General features: G+C 43.0%; 1 pseudogene; it reads right to left on the reverse strand.

Moving 5' to 3' along the window:
• Positions 1-1,426: 1,426 nt before the first annotated feature.
• On the reverse strand, positions 1,427-2,840 carry LOC101577130 (annotated as a pseudogene).
• Positions 2,841-6,593: the final 3,753 nt, after the last annotated feature.

Consider the following 6,593-nt stretch of genomic DNA (forward strand, 5'->3'; position numbering starts at 1 on the left):
TGTGTTAGCTTTCCTACCATAACGAGATATCTGAGATAACTTGTAAAGAGAAGTTTGTTTCAGCTCAGTTTCAGAGGACTCAGTGCATAGTTAATCAGACTGTAAGGGTCGAGTCGCCACCAAGGAAGACCCCAAGAGTCGGTCTCTCATGCAAATCACAAAGGGAAAGTTTTATTATCTACGTATAGGTAGGGCGGTCTGCACATGCAGGAACAGAGCGCGCCTCTAGTGAAACAGGCATAGCTTTTTAAAGGCAAAAACCACAAAATGGGGGGGAAGCAAGCAAGTTACAGAAGCAAATCGCATTGGTTAGTGTAGGTTGCCCTTTACAATAATTGGTGAGTTACAATACCGGATGACCAAATGGAGTAAGTCCGGGGGTAGCTGGGGGGTCTAACCTTGTGGTTGTCATGTTCCGGGAACGTTTTTAAGAAATCGAGGCACTGTGACCTGGGACATCCTGTTGTTATGGCTTTCAATAGTGAGGCCTTGGGTTTGGGAATGTATGTCTCTTGCAAGAATTCAAACAAGGGGAGGGCCAAGGGCAACTTCTTGGCTGACTCAGTTGTTTTAGTTGTTTTCCAAGTAACAGGACCCCGTCCAAGGTTTTCTTGTGTCCTCTTTGTTGTAGGAACATGGCTTGCTCAAGCTCTAGGGCCGTAAACCAGTGAGTGGGTCCTTTTAATTGAAACACATTTTATCTATTTATTTCTATATGTGATCTTACAATTATTTGGGCTTTACAAGACCTGCTTCTTTTGGGCCTGTGGTAAGGTGGGGAACTCATGGTAGAGCCAGGCTACTTACCTCAGGAAGCAAACCAGAGACAAGAGGAGAAGGTGCGCAGGGCACTGTGCAGCCCCTTTAGAGGGCATGCCCGCAAGACCTCCCACCAGGCCTCTGTTCAGCAAGGCTCCACCACCTCCTAACGCCAAGTTGGGAACTAAGCTCTCAGCACACAGGCCACTGAGGACACTGAAGATGCAAATGGGAGCAGCCCTTTCCTGTTTCATTTTCCGACAGGCCTGCGATTGTTCCTGAAAGGGCCTCTCCAAAATGACTTGAGCTCCAATCTACGTTTAAAGTAAATTTCCTAGGGAGCTCAAGCCAAGGCGCACGTTCTCCACTATATGCTAAACTCTCTTTCTCTGGTATTTTAATTGATCAGCAAATGGGGCTCTCTGGTAGAGCTCCCAGCTGCCTTTTTACTCCCCCCAGTTAGTCTTAGTTGTTTGGTGCCACTGTTGCTGTTGTGAGGTCTGTTCTATTTTTCCAAGTTTCTCTATTTTTTTCTACTACCACAGCTTTTATTTTCATAAAACGTTTTATGGGTACTTCTTTTTTTTTTTTTTTCTCAAATACGTTATTCATATCTGACCTATTTCAAGATTTTTTTAAAAAAGGTGTTTTTTTTTTTTTTAAGTAGTCAAGATTTCCTTTTACTCAAAACAAAACAAAAAGCACTCCGAAGTTGACCTCCATGTACAAAAGATAAGATCAATCACATTTATCACTTAACACAAAGATATTCCAAAGGCCTTTAAAATGGCAATCTCAAAAAGAAAAAAATGATTTTTAACTTTTATATTTCATTATCAAGACCATACTTACATAACAAGGCAATTATGCTACCTATATAAAACATACAGTATTTACACTTAACTGTACAAAATAATTTAATGTTTATAAAAATATCAGAATGTTTAGTTGACTGACACAGTCTTAAAGAAATCTCTTCTAGAGAAGCATATAGTAAGACCACTGACTTTCATTTCTTTTTTAATAAGTCAAAGAAAGGATGCTGTAATGCTTCATCCAAGGTAATTCTTTTAGTTGGATCATACTCTAACATTCTTCGAACCAGTTCAAATAGCTTCTCATGTTCTTCATCATGACTGAGCATAAATTCCTTTAGGGGCTTGCAACGTCTCCTAACATATCTACCAGCAGAACTATGTTCATCCCAGTCTAGCTGGTTATGGTGAAAATATTTGCGTTTCCTTGTTTTCTGAATCATGTGTGCTGGGATGGGTCCTAGTATCCGCTCCATCATGGCCAGGTGCTCTTTACTATCGTGAGTCTGAAAGACTGTGAATCCAAGGTAATATTCAATAAGAATGCAACCTATGCTCCAAACATCACAAGGCTGAGACCAACCTAGAGCCAAGATAACTTCTGGAGCTCTGTAGTGCCATGTGGACACCAAAGTACTATGATGTTCATCATCATACGTTGCACTTCCAAAGTCCACAACTTTGATATCTGTGTTTTTCAGTGTGCGTTCATCGCGTTTCATTTTAGAATTATATTTGACTATATAGTCCGACTTCACAAATAAAATATTTTCAAGTTTCAGATCTGTATGGGTTAATTTATTATGATGCAAAAAATTTATTGACTGGCAGATCTGATATGCCATCTGCCTGATGTGATCAATCTGAAATGGCAGAAAGCTGTTTTCCTTAATGAAGTCATAGGTACTGAGTCCCAGCAGTTCAAACACGATACAAACATGACCATGATGATCAAACCGTTCTAACATCTGGACACATCGAAAGACACTCTTGGGATCTGTACTGGTCAAGCGCTCCAATACCTGGATTTCTGAACGAGCTGCCTCATGATAACGGCCTACATTTTTTACAATCTTCACAGCTACATGTAAGCTATCCATGCCATGATCAATGCACTCTACAACTTCGCCAAAGGCCCCTTCACCCAAAGTGTCCACGATTTCATCGAACGTGACTGATGGCTTGAACAGTGTCTATTACGCTTCCTTTTAGGACTGCTTCTCCTGCTTCGGACTGAGGATTTACTGCAGTGGATCCGATAAGCACTTTCAATGTCTCTGTGATAATGTCTAGGAACGTATCCTTCACAGTAGTCACTCCTGTATTCATCGATGTATCTCCTCATTCAAGGACCTTGCTTCTAAATAATGACTGGGATGAGTGTCCTCTTCGACAGAGTGCGAAGCTTCAAGAGGGATGCACATGGAGCACAATCAGACTCTTTAAACTGGTGATGTGGTTTACAATGCCTATTCTCCCGGGTACTACTGTGAGATCTCCTCTTCCGTTTGTGACTTCCACGGTAGCTTTCATGTCCCCAGCTTTCTCTGCTATCCCAATCAGGACAGTGAGTTCGTTTGGAATGCCGCATCTCCACGAAAGCAGAAGGCCCTTCGCTGCAAGTCGTCTGCAGACCGCCGTCGTCTCTGAGCGCTCGCTGCGACAAACACCCGCAGAATGGCGACAGCACCTTCGCCCGCGGTCCCCCGCCGCCTCCGGCGCAGCCTACGCCGCGCGAACGCGCCTTAAAAAAGGTTTTGTTTCCTTCCTCTCTTTGCATTCTGTGTTTATTCAAGCTCTCCCTTTATCCTTTTGTCCTGGTATCATTTACTCTCCCTGTCTCTTTCTCTCAGAGTAATGACTTCTCTGAAATATTTGGTGATCCTTGACTTCCGTTGCTATGTGTGTGTGTTTGGTACTCAAAGGTGACCAGAAATTTAGTGACTGTTTGGGACTTGTCACCTGTCTACCAGCACAGGTCTGATAGGGGGCTGTTCAGTTTCTCTCCAGGACCTGTCTGGAGATCTGGGACTCACGCGGAAGCTGGCAAAAGCCTGCGTGTAGGAGCTCTGGATCGACAGTGGCATGGGGGTGAGGGTCTTCTTGAGCACAGTGACCCTCTTAGCGCTGTTCCCTTCACACCTCCTCTGTGTGTCTGTGCCTGCAGTCTCAAGCCTGAAGGCTCCGTTCTGTCAGAGGTCGTTATTGTCACCTCTCAAGGGCCATGGAGGGAAGGTTCTAGAGACCTTTAGGACAGATGGTCTGCACAGTAGCTTTCAACATGTTGTCCTGTTTTCAGTCAATACTTGCAGGCCGCCATCTGCAAAACCAAATGTTTTTAGTACTTCAACTTTTATGAAGTTCTTCAGGGTGATCTGACACCTAAGGGACTACTCTTCGTACTCATTTATGTTACATCTGTCTCCCGTCTTTAGGCTGCGCTGGCCAGCAGCTAGATATTTCATGTAATGGAAAATAGTTTGATGCAAGATGGAGTTTGTTCTCATGTTCTCAGACTAATTATCAAAGGGAGGAGATTGACTTCATGTAATTATCTTAAGTCCAGATGTCCAAAAATAGATTTCTAGGCAAGCAGCTTAAAATCTTTAATTAGAACTATATCTAAGTTGGAAATAGGAGTGCCTTAATTACAGTATTCATCTTTCTTGCTTTTTCTCATTTTGCATATAACACTCTCAAGGTCTTTGAGGGAAGAAAACACACACTGTCACTTTCTGCACTACACCTAGCATAATGCCGGGTATAAGAAATATTTAATAAATATCATTTAAAGTCAGGGACAAATGGATAAACAAAGCCATCCATGCCTACAATCTTGCCCCAGTGTTAAACATTCCAAGGCCATCATTTATATATGTCATCTCTGCAAATCCATTTTTTGGATTTTTTTTCTTTTGCAATTTGCGAGACAGAGAGCATAAATCATCTCTGCTCAGAACTAAGCTCTTTATGTTCAGTTCCTGACCCCAGGTGAGCTACACCCTACCAGTGACTCAGTCTGCCATAAAAAGCAGCTCACACTTCTGTGTCTCTCAGAGTCAACAAACATGAAGAGTTTCTGAGAACAGGAACACGCTTCATGGTTTGTGGGTTTTTTTTTTTTAAGATAATTGGGGCACACAGGAGCACAGTGTGTGAACTATGCTTCACAAAAGGGGGCAGACAAGTCGCAGACAGGGGCAAATTGTCCCAAAGAGATGTCCAGCCAAGGACACGGCCCTGGACAGCGCACTGGACAACAGTGAAGAGCCGTCCTCTTCTCGGCTGTTTAGTCTACTAGCACACTAAAGCTCTGAGGATTACTGTGAAGAGGTCAAGTTGCTCTCTTTCTCCCAGTTTTATTCATATATTGTTGACAAAAATGTTTCACCCTTTAAAGTATACTAAGTGATATTTGATACACACACGTTATGAAATAACTATCACTGGAAACTAATGAACCCTTCTGTCATCTTATGCTCACCATTTGTGTATATGAATGTTTGTTGGGAACACGGGAGGTCTGCTTGCTTGGACAACTTCTACATCCATTTTATCAGCTACTGCGTAGTCCTCTTGCAGAGCATCGGGTCTTCAGATCTTATTAATCTTTGAGTATTGTCTCAGTTGTCCTTTCATTGGTGGGACAAAATACCTGACACTCAAAATGAAGGAAGGAAAGGTTTAGTTAGGTCACAGCCACTGGAGGTTGCAGTCCACACTCAGCTGGCTCTAGGGCAGAGTGGCGTAGGGCGGAGAGCAACTTTTCATGTCAGTGGCGAAGAGCAGAGAGCAAAATGGAGGAGCAACAGCAACAACAGCTACAGAGAGCAAGTCTGTCTCTCTGTCTCTCTTATATTACATTCAGGCTTTTTACCTCAGGCTGGGTGTAGTGCTCACTCTCATTATCCCAGCAGAACTGAAACGCATAATCCCAGTGGATCATGAGTTAATCTCAAACTCTAGAAGGCCCCACCCCATGACTGCATAAGGCTTTGGGGGACAAGTAGACACAACAAGTATGTTTGCGTCCATGGCCAGAGCTTTCCATTCCCCCTCCCCCCACAGCCTAGCTGCTCCTGTCTCCGTCCCTGAGTTTTACCTTTCTACTCTCTGCACGTAATCTATGTGCAATCATGCCACCCTGGACGCTCTGCATCTGTCATTTCGCTTAATGTTCTCTAGTTTCCTCTAGTTGTTTCAAATCCTTGAATTTCCTTCTCTTATAAGGTCAAAGGCAATCTCAGTATATGTGTGAGTGAGTGAGTGTGTGTGTGTGTGTATGTGTGTATGTGACACACTTTCTCAACCCATTGTCCACCCTTGAACCCCAGGTTATTTCTCTACTTAGATAATTGTGAATACCATGCAGTGGACATGAATGCAGATGTACCAGCCAGGTAGTCTTTTTATTTGCCATGGATATACACCCGGAAGTACAATTGCTATAACCCGCTAAATGAAATTGCTAGGTTATGTGACTTTGGCACTGTTCTTAATGCTTGAGGACCAAGGCACTGCTTCCTCCGGGGTCCGTAGCAAGTTGCGTTCCCACCGCAGCGTGTCAGCACGCCCCTTCCTCTTCCTTTCCCATCCTTCATCTGCAATTTTATAACAAGCATGAAGTGATTGTCTCACCACAGTTTGGACTTTCATTTTCCTGAGATTAGTGGTTGTGCATAGTTTTCCATAAACCTGCTGGCCTCTAACGGCTGTTCAGATCCGTTGCCCATTTTAAATTGTATTGCTTGGGCTTGGGATAAATTCAGCACGTAGCTTACACATTTTGTATATTAAGCCCTCATCAGATATAGAGGGTGCAAAGGTTTTCTCTTGATTTGTAGGCCATCTTCTATTTCCTTTGATGTATGGAAATGTTTTAGTTGGATGCTGTCATATTTATTTTTGCCTTTGTTGTTTATACTTTTTTGTTGTCATACCTAGAGATGCAATATCGAAACCGCTGTCAAAACTCTTGCTCATGCTTTGTTTCCAGGAGTTTTGGTTTTACACTTAATT

Source organism: Octodon degus, unplaced genomic scaffold (assembly GCF_000260255.1).
Source record: "Octodon degus isolate 3935 unplaced genomic scaffold, OctDeg1.0 scaffold00210, whole genome shotgun sequence".
NCBI lineage: Eukaryota > Metazoa > Chordata > Mammalia > Rodentia > Octodontidae > Octodon > Octodon degus.